The following is a 16,764-nucleotide window of genomic DNA, read 5'->3' on the forward strand; positions in this document are numbered from 1 at the left end:
ATGAACCTGGAGTGCACCAGTTCAGTTGGAATAGCAAGTCTGGGGGCTTGTACTGTCTCTGCCTCCTGAGCACTGTAATTACAGGTGTACCCCACTGCACCCTAGTTTTACATGGTTGCTAGAGATCCAACTCAGGTCTTTATGATTGTACAAGAAGCATTTTACCAACTGAGCCATCTCTCTAGCCTTGGAGATGATTCATCTTGTAGCTGAATATCTGCACACTTTGACCAGTAGCTCCTCATTTCTTTCTTTCACCCTTCACCTCCTGGTAATCATTCTTCTCCAGTGGTTTGAGATCAACTTTCTTAGATTCTGCATGTTAGTGAAACTGTCTTTCCCTGTCTGGTTCTCTCACTTAGCATGATGTTCTGGTTCATTTGTACTGTAACAAATGACAGAATTTTCATTTCAAGAATATGTATAACATTCAGTTGCACGTATGTGTGCCCCTCACATCTTTATACATTTATTGATTGGCAAATATTTAGTTATTTTTTCACATCTTCTCTATTGTAAGTAATGCTGCAATGAAAATAGAATTAAAAATTTATCTTTGAGATACTTATTTCATTTTTTGTAACTAGTACCATAAATACAATTGTTGAATACATTATTTCGAGGAACCTCCACATATTTCAATGACTGCATCAACTTGCATTCCCACCAACAATATGCAAATAGGTTCCTTTTATCTTCATCCTTACTAATACTTGTTATGTTTTTGTGAGATGATAGCTCCCTGTGCTTCTGATTTGCTCTTCTCTGGTGGTTGTTGATTTGAGCGTCTTTTCATACACTGCCTGGTCATTTACTTGTCTTTATATGTCTGTTCAGATAATTTTACCTTTCTGTAACTGGGTTATTATTTTTCCTGTTGAGATGTATGAAATATATTTTGGATATTTGTGCTTATTGGATGTAGAACTTACAAATATTTCATCTTATTTTCTAAGTGGCTTCCCCCTGTTTTGACGATGTCCACAGATTTTGAGGTCTCACTCAATCCTCAAGTTTGGCTTTTGTTGCCTGTGTCCTTTGTATCAAATCCCAAAACTCATGCTTAGACAGATGTCAAGGAACTTTTGTCCAACATTCTTTTTGCTGTTTTTGTTAAGCTCAGGGGTCATTTTATTAGAGCTAGAGAGAAAACGTCAGGGTAGCAAGCTGCATCTTGGTAGCAGGCAGGAAGAGAGAGACAGAAAAGAGGAAGGAAGAAAGTCATGTCTTTTTTGAGTTAGGGTCCAAGAAGGCAGGCATATTCATCAACAGAGCAGCTTGGCAGAAGTAGAGGCCTAGTGTGAGAGTGGGGTTGCCTAGAGGGTCAGGAGAAGGGATGTTTATAAGACAGAGAAAGTATTTCCCAGAACAGGGTCCACTAGTGGAGCTGACTCCCCAAAGCCTCTCTTGTCTTTTAAGACTTTAAAGTTTTTACATTTAATGTTTAAGTCTTTAATTCATTTTTAGTTGATTTTTTGTGTGTGAATGTGTTTGAAGAGGGTGCTTTTCTTTTGTATATGTATCTCCTGCTTTTGTTGAGGAATCTACCCTTTCTCCCATTGTATATTTTCATTTCTCTCTCTCTCTCTCTCTCTCTCTCTCTCTCTCTCTCTCTCTCTTTGAGATAGGGTCTCCTGGTGGACTCAGATGCTCTGAAACTCTTATGCAGACCAGGCTGACCTGGAATTCACAAAAATCTGCCTGTTTCTGCCTCCCAAGTGCTAGGATTAAAGGTGTGCACCACCACACTTGGCTGTATATTCTCATTTCTAACTAAAGCATAAAACAGAATCTTTAGGAAAACACTCTTTATATTGTTAAATGTCATAAAACAGGAAAATTAACCATCAAATGTATTTATTAACTCAACTACAAAATTATCTTTTTCTTTCTGCTCTGATGAATTCATCTTCATTGAGAACTCTTGCTCAATGTGATCATAGTCCACCTTTCAATTTTTAAATAATGAGTAATAGGACATTATCCTTAATTTCCGTTTAAACATCACACAGATTTGGAGTCAGCACTAAGTTCAAATATTACTGCCATTCCTTAGTAACTGTAATTTCAGGAAAGTCTCACCTTCAGTTTTATCTGTAGAGATACATTGTACCCTTCGTCATTGAATGAGCGGGTACTGAGATGTATGTAGTTTAGTATAGAGCTTGGCACATGGCAGCAGCATTTAAAAATATCATTGTTACTATTACTGTTGTGATTATTGACTTCTTGCATGAGATTTTTACAGGAGGGTCTATGTCTTATCCATCTTACACTTTATGCCCCACAGGTTGTAACCTCAGCACTCAGCTCAAGAGCGTTTGCAGAATTGAATTAAGATCCTATTGCTGAAGATGGTGAGTGATTAAAAACAAAGAATCTGTGGAAGAAGGAAGTCCAGTCTTTAAAATGATTGTGCTATATGCTTCAAATTCAGGTTCAAAAATGTGAAGTCTCAAGATTCTTTTTAAATAAAGCCTACAAAGGCAAATGCATTTAACTGTTTAAATTGAGGCATTAAGGAAACATTTTAGGAAAATAAGGATGGACTGATGCAATGAAAAGGCAGTCTTTACTCCCTTATTGCTTTGTTAAAAATAGACTTCTAAAACTGCTCTCACACATGCAACACTTAAGCCTTTTCATAATTCCTGTGTTAACAGACAATGCATAAGATTACCTGACCTCTGTAAGGACAAAGTGTGTGGAATTTTTTGCTATATTGCAGTGAGATATTTTTGCATGGATCATGTTAGATGTGTTACACCAGACAGTCAGTAGCATTGCTATTGCTATTGTGGAAGTTTCATTTAAAATAATAGATATATTTGAGACATGATTTTCAATAACTACGTAAAACATTGATGTAAAATTACAGATTATAAGAATTGGAAAACGTTTTCCCACCAATTATTGTTAAAATTTAAGCTGAAAGTGTTAGCTACTTTGCTCCTCTGCTGAAGTCCCCTTTTTTGAGCCTACACTGAACCTGTATTACTTATGGAAAGAGTAACCATAGTAACCTGTATTGATGTCACAAGCTCAGGCTTCTGACTTCATTGCATAATGCAGTAGAAACTGGATTTGCAGCAGAAACGCCCTGCTAAAGAACAAGTGTCTTGATTCACAGCAAAGAGGACAAAGAAAAGCAGCAAGTTAGAGGGGGTTGAATCCTGGACTGTGAGTCGATGCCTGAGTTCTTATTTTAACCCTGCCTCTCACTTGTTGCCTTGTTTTGAGTAATTGTGTTTACATATGTGCACCGAGATTTGAAGCAAGAAATATCCTGTATCTGGGATGGACATGCAGAGAAAAACCCAGAATACCAAATGTTTTGCATTTGTTAGTAAGCTCAATAAAACTCAACCACCTTAAAATAATTGTGAAAGAGGAATTACTAATGCCTTGTACTAGGTAAAGCAGTAGTTTATAAAGAAAAAGAGACGCTAAAGTGAAAACCTTCAAGGTTAGGCTTTGTTTATTTTTGAAATAGTAATACAAAAAAGAAAAGATTAGTGATTCGATCGTAATTTCAGTAAAAATGCAGAAAACTCATAAATATGTCATTCTATCTTCTATAGCCATGTTTATTTAAAGATGTTTTGATGTATTCATTGTGAAGTAAAAGATGAATCTGTATCAATTCATAGAGTACTTCCTACGCTTACACTGTATCCATTAGATAATAAATGTTTCTCAATTTTACCATGTAAATGTTGATCATCATTAGAAAATAAGGGAATGGTCCTGATAATTTAAGATAAGAATTTAAAGTTCTAATTGTATCCTGTTTTAAAGGAAGAACTCACTTTTCATTGGTGTCTATATCTTTTATGTCCAGAGTCTAGTACTTTTTATTATACACTAAGTTTCAGAATTGAGATATGAACATCTTATAATTTGCAAAGATTTTGAAAATAATCAGCTTCTTCATCAGAAACTAAGGTGGAAGTATTAGAGAGCTTTTTAAGTTTTTGTTTTATCTAAGGTGACAAGGTTGAACATTTTGATAGAGTTATGACCCTTTGTACGCTATCCATATACTTTTTCTTCCAAAGCATCAGCAAAATTTTACCATTCCATAAAACTTCATTATTTCAATTCCATACTGAATGACCCTTATGAATACATAATTTCTCAAGACTTAGAAAATTTTAAGTAACTATTGAAAATTGTAGAGTGATTTACAAGTTTTGGGGCATGGTTTTGAATAAGCACTAACCTATAACTGAGCTGCACGTTGTAACATAGCACGATTACTTATATGAGCTTTAAAACCTTGAAAAACTTCTCTTAAAGACAAAATTTAATGTATTTTATATTATATAAGAATGCAAATTAGCTCTTTCAATGTAAGCATCATATCTAATTAGATACTGACATCTTTTATGCAGACATAAGAAAATTCTCTTGTATTTATGTGAATGTAATTCAACAGACTTTAATGGAAAAGGTCCTAAATATAAATAGTAAATTTTTGTGGAAGAGCAAGGGTGTCAGTATGTTTTTAAATCTCAAGCTTAGAGAGCAATACTGGTTACTTTCTCAATTCTACTTTGTTCTTGTAATAAATCCTATTTCCTAAATATAACTGTTTGCAATACCAAAGATTAAACCAGCCTGAAATCATGAACACCAAGGAATATATGGCTATAGAAGGAACTTTGGTGTATTACCAACTCATCTGAATGATTCAGGTAACTTTCCCTTAGTTAACTGGTGGAAGAATTTAAGCCCACAAAGTGCTTCATCTATCACATCAGTTTGTCTTGGTCCAGTTCAATGACTTCTACACAGAATCACTGCTCTGTCCAATCTCTGCCATTCTGCACTATCCATCTCTCAAGATCTTTGCTTTTGGCAGTTTGTGACTATAAACTACATTTAGGGTTGTTCCATGATTGAACAAATATCTGCACCATCTTCTGGGTATCCTTTCTCATAATTTTTAGAGTTTGGGGGCTGAAGAGATGCTTTAGCAGTTAAGAGAGCTTACTGCTCTTGCAGAGGACCCGAGTTCAGTTCCCAGGACCCATGTCAGGCAGCTCACAACCACCTGTAACTCCAGCCTCAAGGGATCTGATGCCCTCTTCTGGCTTCCATAGGCGCTTATACGTGTGTGTGCATACTCATACCAAATACACACACACCCACACACCTAAAAAAATATGCTTAGATGTAAGGTTAAAACATTATTTTTACAAAATAGTAATATTCTGTACATTGATTTGCAGCTTATTCTTGAATACCAACATTATGCACTGTATTTCTGTGTTTATAGTTAGATATTTAACTAAATTTAAATAGCAAAATTATATTGTGATAAATATATCTGAATTATTTGATCATTTTTGTTATTTTATATAGAAAATTCTTAGTTTGTTCCTAACATCATGCATATATATTGCAATCTACATATACATGTTGATAGTCTATACACACAGACATTTTTAACATTCTTATATAGGCAACCTTGAACTCCTATAAGTGTTTTTGAGACAGGGTCTCACTATGTAGCACTGGCTGGCCTGGAATTTATTATGTACACCAAGCTGATCTGGAAGTCATAGAGATCCACCTGTCCATGCCTCCTGTGTGTTGGGATTAAATGCACGAACCACCATGTCTGGCTTTTAATTGAAATAATTTTTTCAAGTATATGAGGTATAATTGTCATGTATTCAATTGCTTTCTGATTGTAAAACCCTGGAAAGTGGAATTGCTAGGCCAAAGGGTATAAGTTGTAATTTTAATACATGTGTTTAATTTGATTCCTAGGAATATATGAATTGATAATGTCAAAGGAGTGAAAGTCATTTATTTATAATACTGTTACTGGGCACTAAAATAAATTTTATCTATAGCAAACTGTCCTCTGACAGTGAACAACTTTTCACATGTGAATTAAATTCAAGTTGATTTCTTTAATTGGCTATCCATGGCCTTAAGTTTGTTGCCAATTTGGTATTGGTTCATTTCTTATGGATTGATAAGGGTAACTTTTATAGTAAGATCATAATTGGTGCATTTCATGTTAATTCTAATTCTACTCACCCATTTGTTTTTTAAGCATAGTTATCCTTGTTTATTTTATACTGCTTCATATTTTTATGTATACAATCTGTTAATCTTCTTATGCTTTCTGCTTTGGGTTAGTACCATCCAAAGATCACCCAACATGCTGGGATGATGGCTCAGTCAGTAAATTGCTTACTGTGCAAATATGAGAACCTGATTTCAACCCCATAAAAAACGAGTGCATGCCTCTCACCCCAGCACTGAAGAGATAGTGATAGGAAGGTTTATGGAGCCTGATTGCCAGCCAACCTAGTTGAACTGGCAAGCTCCAGGTTGAGTGAACGACCCTGTCTCAAAAAGTAAGGTGGAAAATGATTGAGAAAGACACTCAATGTGGATGTGCACAGACACATGCCCATGCATATGCACACATGCACACAAGCACATAAACAATGCATGTAAGATTACATAAATACTTGCCTATTTTTTCCTGACATTTTCATTAAATTTTGTATTGGAGAATGCATTGGTCTAACAAGTTGAAATACAGTTAAGCTTCATTTAAAAAATTTCCCAATTGTTTTACACTCCTTCCTCTTTTTTATAACCCGTTTGATCCTGTCTCAGTCATTTGGCTAAGATCAAATGTAGTATTCCACAGGGGTATGTGAGTTTTAGAATTATGTTCCATGATCTCATGCCAGTAGCATGCTGTTTCACTTACTGATTGTTGCTTAAAGTCTTTACCATGATAACTTCATAAAAGAAATTAGAAAATGTATGTTGTTTTACAGGAAGTATAGATAAAGGAAGTATTGTATTGCATTGTTTTAATTTAATATTTTTATCCAGTGTATTAAAATTATTTTTATTGCTTATCTACTTACTGTTGATGAGTTCAATTTGTCTTAACTGCTGTTTAACAAATTTTCCATTGATTATATAGCATCTGTCTTCTCAGGAGATATTTTATCAAATGCTTTTCACATATCTAGAAAGATGATTTCATGTTTTTTAATGTTTTAATTGGCATATGTTATATCATGATTAATTATTAATATAATGATTACATCATGCATGTACATAATATATTTAAATCATTTGCAACCCCTGCTTCCCTCTCTTGTCCCCTGCTTCCTCTAATCCCCTCCCCAAGTAATCGCCTTTCTGATTTATGTCTTTTTTTATGTGAACCATTGAGTTTTTCTTAAGGTTTTTAAGTTGAATTTTTGTGAATTCGTATAATATATTTTGATCATATTTAGATCCCCTCTCTATATGTTCCCCTGTTAGTGCTCTCCACCCAATTCCCTGTACCTGGAAGTATATGTGAAGTTTGTGTCCCCAGTTGCCTTCCGGTGTGGGTCCATCCACTGGAGCCTGGTCAACTTATGGAGTCTCACCCTTAAATGAGACAGACTCTCCCCCTCCCAGCAGCAGCCGTCAGTTGCTAATAGTTTCTCCAGTAGGGTTGGTCTTTCTTACCCAGTCCCCCATGTCTGTGTTGGATTTTGTCTGGTTTTTGCTTACATGGGTCTTGTGCATATTGTCACCCTTGCTGTGAGTTCATATGACTGACTTCCCGAATGTCTGGAAAACTGTTATGGCCACCCACTTCCTGTGGCTCATGCAATCTTTCTGCCCCCTCTTCTGCAATGATCCCTGATCCTTTGGAGACAGAAGTTTGATATTGGCCAGTTGTGATTCTCTGTTTTAACATGGGCACCTTACCACTGGCTACCACTGGCCATACTACTGAAGAAAATCTCTCTCCTCTCTCTCTCTCTCTCTCTCTCTCTCTCTCTCTCTCAGGTGGCAGAGTTCAGTGGTTAAGAACATGGAATTTCTCTCCCTCCCTCCCTCTCTCCCCCTCTCTCTCCCTCCCTCTCTCTCTCCTATAAACTTTTAACTTCCCCAGAGAGGGCCCTGTAAGTCCCTTCCCCTTTCACGTCAGGGTATTGACAAGCCCAGTTTTATGCAAACAGTGTACAGGTAATAATAGCTGCAACTTTATGGCTTAAAAAGAATTCCTAAAAGGTTAATGGAATAACCTCCATTGATAGAAATTCTAATGACAATCCACTTGCATAACTACATAAATTCAACATGGTCATGAAAGCATTATTTTCTAGATTGCTGGATTAAACTTAATGACATTGTGTTAGGATTTTCTAGCTGTTCTCCAGAGAGATTTTCCTTTTTCATCCTGTTCCTAATTTCTGACATTATTGTCATGCTTTCCTTAAGAAATGGGTTTGAAGCCTTCCCTCTTTTTTTTTCTTAAGAAATGGGTTTGAAGCCTTCCCTCTTTTCCCCTCATGGAAAAGAAATTTCATCTGTTGTTTCTAGCTTAGTTCATGGTATATTTCCTATAAAACAGTGTGTACTTTTATTACAATACCTTATTTTTGAAAAAGGTGTGAGTCCCCAGGGCATGATGGCAGAGTTGGGTCTAATGCTGTGCTGATCTTTTGTTCTTAGAGGAGTGGAAGAGTATTTAAATTAAGGATTCAAATCCTTACAGGTTCAGTTTATTCAAGATTTATGTTTTTTTCCTAACCAGTGTTGTTTATAAAACTATAATTTTTCTAAAAATGTATTTTTCAAGCATCTAATTTTATGTTTTAAATGCCTAATTTACTCTTTTTTTTTTGCTTAATTTTTCAGTGCTGTTGATTAGGCCCAGGGCTGACACATGCTAGGCAAGGATTCTACTATGAAACTATATCTCTAGTCATTGATAGTATTGTATTATTTTATTTGTATATTCAAAAAAATCATCGTTGGGACTGGAGAGATGGCTCAGTGGTTAAGAGCAATGGCTGCTCTTTCAGAGGACCCGGGTTTGAATCCCAGCACCTACATGGTGGCTAACAATGGTCCATAACTCTAGTTACAAAGGATCCAATGCCCTCTCTGGCCTCTGTGGGCATTGAATGACGTGGATGCACATACATGCAGGCATAACACTCATTCAAATAAAATAAATAAATAAAAAGAATTGTCACTAGAGATGGGACACAGATGTCAGTTTTTTTCAAACAACCAACTTTTGTCTTAGTTTATTTCTCCCTTTATCTTTTGCTATCTAACAAAGAGCTGTGAAAATTTGGTGGCTTAAAATAACCGCCATTTTATTACATCTTAGGATTTTGTGTGTTAGGGACTCAAGGAGAATGCCTTGATTATTCTTCTGATCCCTATGGCATTGACTTGTTCTATCTGATAGTGTGCAGCTGGTTCAATTTGATCAGGAGAGTCCAGGGTCATTTCATTCCTATGCCTGGGGCTTTGGTAAGAACAGTTGTGGGGCTGGGTCTACCTCATTCCATGTAACACAAGTTCTCTCCACATATTACCTCTGCAGAGGAGTGGTCACACTTCTTATGCTGTAACCAAGGCTCCAACAATGTTCCAAAGGAAAAGGTGGAAGTTATCACTCCTCTTAAAGTCTAGACACATAGTTATCAGTCCTTCACTTCTTCCATAATCTTGGTCAAAGCAGCCACAGAACAAAAATTTCTAAAAGAAGAGATCCCTGTCCTCACAAGGATGAGGATGAAAGAATTAAAGTTATATTTATTCCATCACATTGATTGAGCCTATATTATGGTTTAATTCTTTATTTCAGTAGTTTTCTCCTTTCCTTATTAATTTCTTTTGCTTTCTTTCTTTATATTGAGTCCCCACACTCCAGCTTCTTAATCTGGAAGTCTAAATCACATTCCACTACTTTTTGCCATCCTTCTTCTTTCCTCCTCCTCCTCCTCCTCTTCCTCTTCCTCTTCCTCCATGTCCTCCTTCTTGTTTCTAAGACAAAGTTTTGTGTAGCCCCAACTCACATCAAATTGACTAAATAGCTGAGATTGGACTTCTCCTTTATTTGTCTACCTCTTGAGTGCTGAGATTACAGGCATATGCCACCAAACCTGGCATCATTTATTTTTCTAATACAAGTATCAACATGTAGTTTTAAGACAAATTATTGCTTCCATTTGCCTTTCAAAATATTAGCAATGTTGATACCTTGTTCCTTATTCAATTATAAGCAGAATCATGGTGCCATTATCTTTTTTGGCAAACTCTATCTTTCCCCTGTTATAAATCCTTTCCTTTGATTCATTGAGGAATTTCTCCAGTGAAGTATTTGAACTTCCTTATTCTCTTTTAGGCTTTATCTAATGTGCAAGCAAATCCACCTAGAATATTTTACATTTATTTTCATTATTATATTCTTCATTCGTTATTTTCATTATTATATTCTTCATCCTAAAAATGTATTTTTAAAATATTTGCTCAATATTTTAAGAAAATTTCACCTTGCTGCTCACTTTTGTTTTTCTTATTTCTTTAAATATTTTGCTTTTATTTATTTTTTGATAATTTTATATTTTTGGGCTATTGGGGGTTTGGACATGCTTTTAGTTTTCTGCTAATTTTATTTGTCATGGATTTACTTGAACCAGTTTTTACAATGTCTCACAATCTATAGGAATCCTTGGGGTTAAAAGAAAAAAAAAAACTGAGCTTGGTTCACTAGGATTCCAAGGTTATTATTTAACTGGGTCTATTTTATTCACAATCAAAGCCTTCATCAAAATGTTGGAGGATTAGTCTGTTCACCTAACTTTGAGGCAGAGATGTACAAGATATTTATTGAAATTCAGGGCTGGGGAGATATCTTAGTCCATAAAGTGCTTGCTGTACAATCATGAGAACCTGAGTTTGAGTCCTGGGAGCCTGTACTAGAAGCTGGTTTGGGGTTATGCCTCATGATCTCAGTGCTAAGGAGGTGGAGATAGAGGATCCTGGACCTCCTTGGCCAGCCAGGTTATCAGAGTTGTTGAATGAACTCCAGGTTCAGTAAAAGGCCCTCGATCAATAAAGTAAGATTGAGAGCAATCAAAGAAGGTACCTGATACAGACCTCTGGTCTGTCTCCATATGCATGCATACACATATGCGTGAAGACCTGCACACACATACACACACATAAACATGTACACGTACAAGTATGTACACACAAAAGAAACAGAAACATTTGTCAAACTTTTCAGTCTTTTAAAAATATATTTTTAGCATTTTATTTATTATTTTATATGTATGAGTGTTTTGCCTGCATGTATGTGAGTGCACCTGTGTCATGCAATGCCCGCGGAGATCAGACAAAGGCGTTGGATTCCCTGTAACTGGAGTTACAGATGGTTGTTAGCTGCCATGTGGGTGCTGGGATTTGAACCCGGGTTCTATGCAAGAGCAATCAATGCTCTTGATCACCGAGCCGTCTCTCCAGCCCCCAAACTTTTCAGTCTTTTAAGAGAAATCTTCCATGCTTTCCAACACAATATTTTACCATTAAAATTTCTCTTTAGTCATCTTCATAGTATTAATAAGTTGTTAAACTTATGGGATCACACAGAATTCAAAAAGGAATCAAATTGGAATTCCATGATTGTGTATGAGAAAAGAAGACTTGAAAGACACAGATTTGTAGAAAAATAGCATAAAATATTTAGTACATGTACTATTGCAGAATTGGGGGACTGAGAGGAATATAACATCATATTTACTTCAGAAGAACAAGTTATCCCTTTTCTCAGAGAATAATACAGTGAAAACAGCTCAAGCAAGTGAAACTGAGTAACGCAAACAACCACTGGAATATGGACAGTGGGTAGCAGCTCTTTTTATTTTCAGTGCTGGAGGTAGAACCCAGGGCCTTGCACGTACAAAGCAAGTGGTCAACCATGGAGCCACACCCCGGTCCCTGAAGCTCAGGTTTCTATAAACCAGATTATGGCAAAAGGACTAAATTATTATGACAAGTAGGATCCAGAAAGGAAGTCTATTCCCCCAGAGACTCAAGTATGTGCAGCAGTTAAGGAGTGGAGGATGAGAGATGAGGTCAACCTGTCAATGAAATATGATGACTGATGTTGGGTCTCCAAGGATCTAGTCTTGCAGACTTAATGCTGCAATATATAGTAATATTTCATTTTATATTATCTTCATGTCATCAAGAGTAAGCTGACATTACTGAGCTTCATAACCTGAGTGAGCTCTTTTCATCATTGCTGTGTGTCTTCGTTGAAAACCTTTGTGTACCTGTCCACATTCACTCTTCCATCTTTCTGTGACGTCATTCAATAGGTGTTCCTGCAAAAGCCTGGGCCTGGTCTCAGATGATTTCACTCAGGCAAAACTTGACACTATCTCACTGTAAGGGTATATACCATGTCCCCCTCACTTCTCAACCCTGGACTTCTTTGCTGACATTAAGGTGTGAGTCATCTTGCTTAGTATCCACAAATGTACAGTCTGGAATTTTAGGGGAGTTATGTCCCAGGAAATCAAACTTTGACCAGTGACTAACTTATGAGAAAAGTACATCAATATTTCTTTCCTCTCAACTTCTGTGGTCCTGAGATGTAGCTGATATGGCTTTTGATATGACACAAGCCTGCTTTTGCCCAGGATTGTGAATTCAGCAACATACTGTCTAAACTGTAGCCACTTCCTGCTTGTCTTGGTTCCCTTAGTAAAAAGAGTAGCACTTGTTATTTACCTCCAGCTCTGCTTTCTGGGATACTAGAGTGAAACATCTGCCACATCAGACTCTGGAGTGAGTAGTCGTGGCCCCATTTCCATCACATACTCCTTCCCATGGGGATGGACATCTAACATGAAGGCTGCCAATTCACTGACTGAGACAGGTATTCTACCCAGTATAGGCATATTCTTTTCCCAGCCCACTAACTCTTATGTATTATGAGCAGGATAGCTAAACAAAATGTTCAAAACACATGTATGTGCATGTCTTTCTATATGAATATATATTTTCTATTTGTTTATAGAGACACACATAGGTTACCTTTGTCTCACTTTCTCAGCCTTACGAAAGAAAAGTAGATATCCTAGAATGGAAAGGCATCATAGCTGTTGGAGAATACAAAGCCTTTCAAAGTGTGGGGGAGGATTCCTTCTTTTCTCTCCCATTTAGCTCTTCATTTCTATAGCCTCAATCTCTCTCACTTCCTCTTTTGACTCGTGAAGGGATTTTGAATATCAACCATATGCCAGACATTGGGCTAAGTGCTTTGTATGGTTTATCTCATGAGAAATCGAGAAAAACTGTGAAGAATTGTTATTATAACCAGTTTGCAGGTAAGGAAAACAAGTCTGAATCTGGTCGACTTAGTCAGCAAGTAAGTGAAGAAGCTGGGATTGGAATGCTGGCAAGTTAACTATATAGCCTCTTTCCAGGACACAATATCCTGAATTTTATTTTACTGATTCTCTAGTCTCTTCAGTTTCTTAATGCTGACTTGAGTGCTCTTTGAAAGGCATGGGCAGGTCATTTCTTTTTATTCAAGTCTTTCCTGAGAGCCCATGTGTTATAAGGGTTCTATCTGTTCCCATAGACCATGTAACCTGTCATTTCAAGTTCCCTAAAATCTTTTGTTTTACAGTTTTTGTGGTGTTTAGATAAAGCCTCAGTAAGGAAGTGAATGGTTTAGTTTTCCTGATGGAAAGTTTAATTTAGCTTTCCAGCATGTTGCTTTTAACTTGTTTGTGGATATAATTGTTTGCTTAATGAGGATGCCTCCTTCCTTACTGAGCACTGCCTTTAAAATGAATTTCCATAGATTTACATAAATTCCCTGGAGATCACTATAATGTAAGCAAAGAAAGAATTGCCCAGCTGTGCACTGATTTAATGGAATTATAAGGCTTTAGGGTATGGGTTCTGAAAAAGATATCTGGGGAAAATAGTCACTCAAACTGTTGGGGAAATAATCCCTTAAATGAATTTGTTCTCTCTCTGATAGAAGGTTTTTTTTCAGAAGTCAGCATTAACTCAAGAAAAAGCTCATGAAAATGCTGTACATTTCAGAAATCACTTGTCCTACTTGGGAACAGATGTTAATATTTTATTAGGCAGAGAATTTATTTTAAAATAGTTTCAGTTAAAATGAGAGCATTACCAAAGGTCCTGTAACTCATGCTTAAAACTCAAAAACTGACAGCATCCTCAGATACATCACTTTTAAATTTGACGGAGGGTCCTGAGCCTCCAGAGAAGAATTTATCTATCACGATGGTCTCTATGCACTTCAAAGCTCAGTCCTTGTCAGTGCACAGACCTAACATATATCAGCTTCTGGGGCTGAGAGATTTCACCATCTACTTAACTTTGTCCTCTTTCCATGGTGGTGTCCTAAACAATCATGCGATTTTGTACTGTGTAGCTGGTTCTAATGTTGGTTAGAATAACCTAATATGGGAAATATCCTTAGATTCTTTTGGCATTGAAACATGGCATTGTGAAGTTTACTCTGTTCAAGACAATACCTTAGCCAGCTCTCTATAAATGCGTATCTGTGGTTCCAGGGACGAGTTTCAAGAATCCGAAGAGATCAATATTGATTTATATTCTGTTTTGCAAAAACCATCACCGATTGTGAGTCAATATGTTTATCTTTGTGCATGAATACATAAATCAGTCAGTGTTTGGTGATATATGGAAAATGTTTTAAGGGGGATGCAAGAAAGGACGAGACATCACATCAAAGCATGTTTAAAATCTGAAGGGAAGATTATAATAATAATCACATGTACATTTTGTACACTCATTGTGTACAAGGATCTCCAAACTTTGACCATCTCTCACAAAACTCAATACTTAGGCACTGTCATTATCCCATTTTGCAAATAAGAAAATGGGGCCACATGAGGGCTAAAGAACCCATTTTATAGACATGATGGTTAGTGCTTGAGATAGCTAAGGTGCTGACCTTCACACTTGGACTTACGAACCTCACACTTATCCAAAATATATTTTTAATGTTCTTTTTAAAGTACATTATTATTTTATGTGTATGAATGTATTGCCTATATGTGTGTAAGTGCACCCATGTCATGCAGTGCTCTCGGAAGTCAGAAGAGGGCATCAAATTCTTCTGGAAATGGAGTTACGAATGGTTGTTAGCCACCATGTGGGTACTGGGACTTGAAGCCAGATCCTCTGCAAGAGCAGCCAGTGCTCTTAATTGCTGTGCCATCTCTCTAGTGCCCCCAAATCTAATTTTTTTAACACACATTTCCTAAAGTTATCCATCTTAAATATTTTTGTGTATATTTTTATTGACTTTTTATGCATTTCATATAATAGATCTTAATCAAATTTACACCCCCTCCTCCATCCACACCTGCTTATAGCCCCCCCACCAGATTTCATGCATACTGTCAAATATGTTAATGCTTATACAGTCAAGCATTTGTATCCAAATGTCTCCCGGTGCAAGTTTATCCACTGGAGTCTAGTTAGCCTATCCAGAGTCCCTCCCTTAAAGAAGATCTATACTGTTTCACCCCCCCCCAGTAATCAGTTGCCTATATATCCTCTGCTAAGATTGGGGTCTGTTACCCCTTTCCCCAATTCTATGCTGAGTTTGTGTCTTAATGTATAGTTCAGGGGGACTGAGCACATTCACACTGTTGTAGAACCACTACCACTATGTATCTCTACAACTCTTCATCTTTCTAAACTGAAACTCTGCATTACACAATATCCCTCCATTTTTGCTCCATTTCCTCTACCCCTGGAAACCATCAGTATTCTTTCTGCCTTTATGAATTTGGCATCTTAAGTAAGTCAGAAATAAGTGGAATCATGTAATATTTGCTTTTGTGTGACTTATTTCACTTAGCATGATGTTTCAGAATTTGTATCATTTTTAGCATTTACAAGGACTTTGTTTCTTTTTATGACTAGATAATGTTCTGCTACCTGAGACCCATCTATGGTTGCTTATACCTGAAATCCTGGCACTTGGAATGTTGAGACGGAAAGATTGCTGAGAATTCTAGGAAAGCTTGGGTATAGGGCAAGACTTTTTCTCAAAAATATAAAATTCACTGTATATATTAACACATATATTTTCTAAATTTTATTTATTAATCCATGCATAAACGTACCCTTGGGGTTGCATCTGTCTTTCAACTATTGCTAATGATACTTCCATGAGTGTGGGTGTTCACAGGTCTAACTGAACCTCTGGGTTTTTTGACATCCTTTTTTTTAATTGAGCTTTTAAAATTTCATACAATATTTCCTCCTCAAATCCAGACCTCTTCCCTACCCCCATGCCTTCCTCTATATCCCCACTGAGCCCTGTGCACTCTGCCATACATGACGAGTTCTGTTCATTCAGGTGTTTGTATCCCAATGTCTTTCAGTGTAAATGCGTCTACTGGAGTCTAGTCAACCCATCAAGTGGTTATATGTAAGTCATACTCTCCCTCACCCAGCAGCAACCAGTCTCAAATAGTTCTCAATCTAGTGCTGACATGCTGCCTATTTCTCATCTCCTCTTTGGGCCCTTGTTTAATTGAGCTGACAAGAGTCCTGCACTCAATGCCACTGCTGCCACAGGCTCACATGAGCAAGCCTCCAGTTCTTCACAGAGCTTGACAAAATCATCCTAAAGTTCATATGGAATCACAAAAGACCTCAAATAGCCAAAACAATCTTGGGCAAAAAGAACAATTCTGGGTGGAGGGGGATCAACATACCAGACCTCAGATTATATTACAGAGCTATAGTCATAAAACCAGCATGGTACTGGCACAAAAATAGACACGTAGATCAATGGAACACAATAGAAGACCCAAACATGAGTTCATATAATTTCAGCCTCCTAATATTCAACAAAGATGCTAAGAACACACAATGGAGGAAAGATAA

The 16,764-nt window shown here is 36.8% G+C and overlaps 1 long non-coding RNA gene across 1 annotated transcript in view; it reads left to right on the forward strand.

Annotated features, from left to right (window-relative positions):
* The first annotated feature begins 3,077 nt into the window (after positions 1–3,077).
* Positions 3,078–16,764, forward strand: part of LOC115070996 — a 70,736-nt gene continuing 57,049 nt past the window's right edge. Inside the window, exon 1 of the long non-coding RNA XR_003850099.1 lies at positions 3,078–3,180. This is a non-coding gene — a long non-coding RNA (uncharacterized LOC115070996). The remainder of the gene's footprint in view (positions 3,181–16,764) is intronic.

The sequence above is a fragment of the Nannospalax galili genome, unplaced genomic scaffold (genome assembly GCF_000622305.1).
Source record: "Nannospalax galili isolate Female #2095 unplaced genomic scaffold, S.galili_v1.0 scaffold377, whole genome shotgun sequence".
Classification (NCBI taxonomy): Eukaryota; Metazoa; Chordata; class Mammalia; order Rodentia; family Spalacidae; genus Nannospalax; species Nannospalax galili.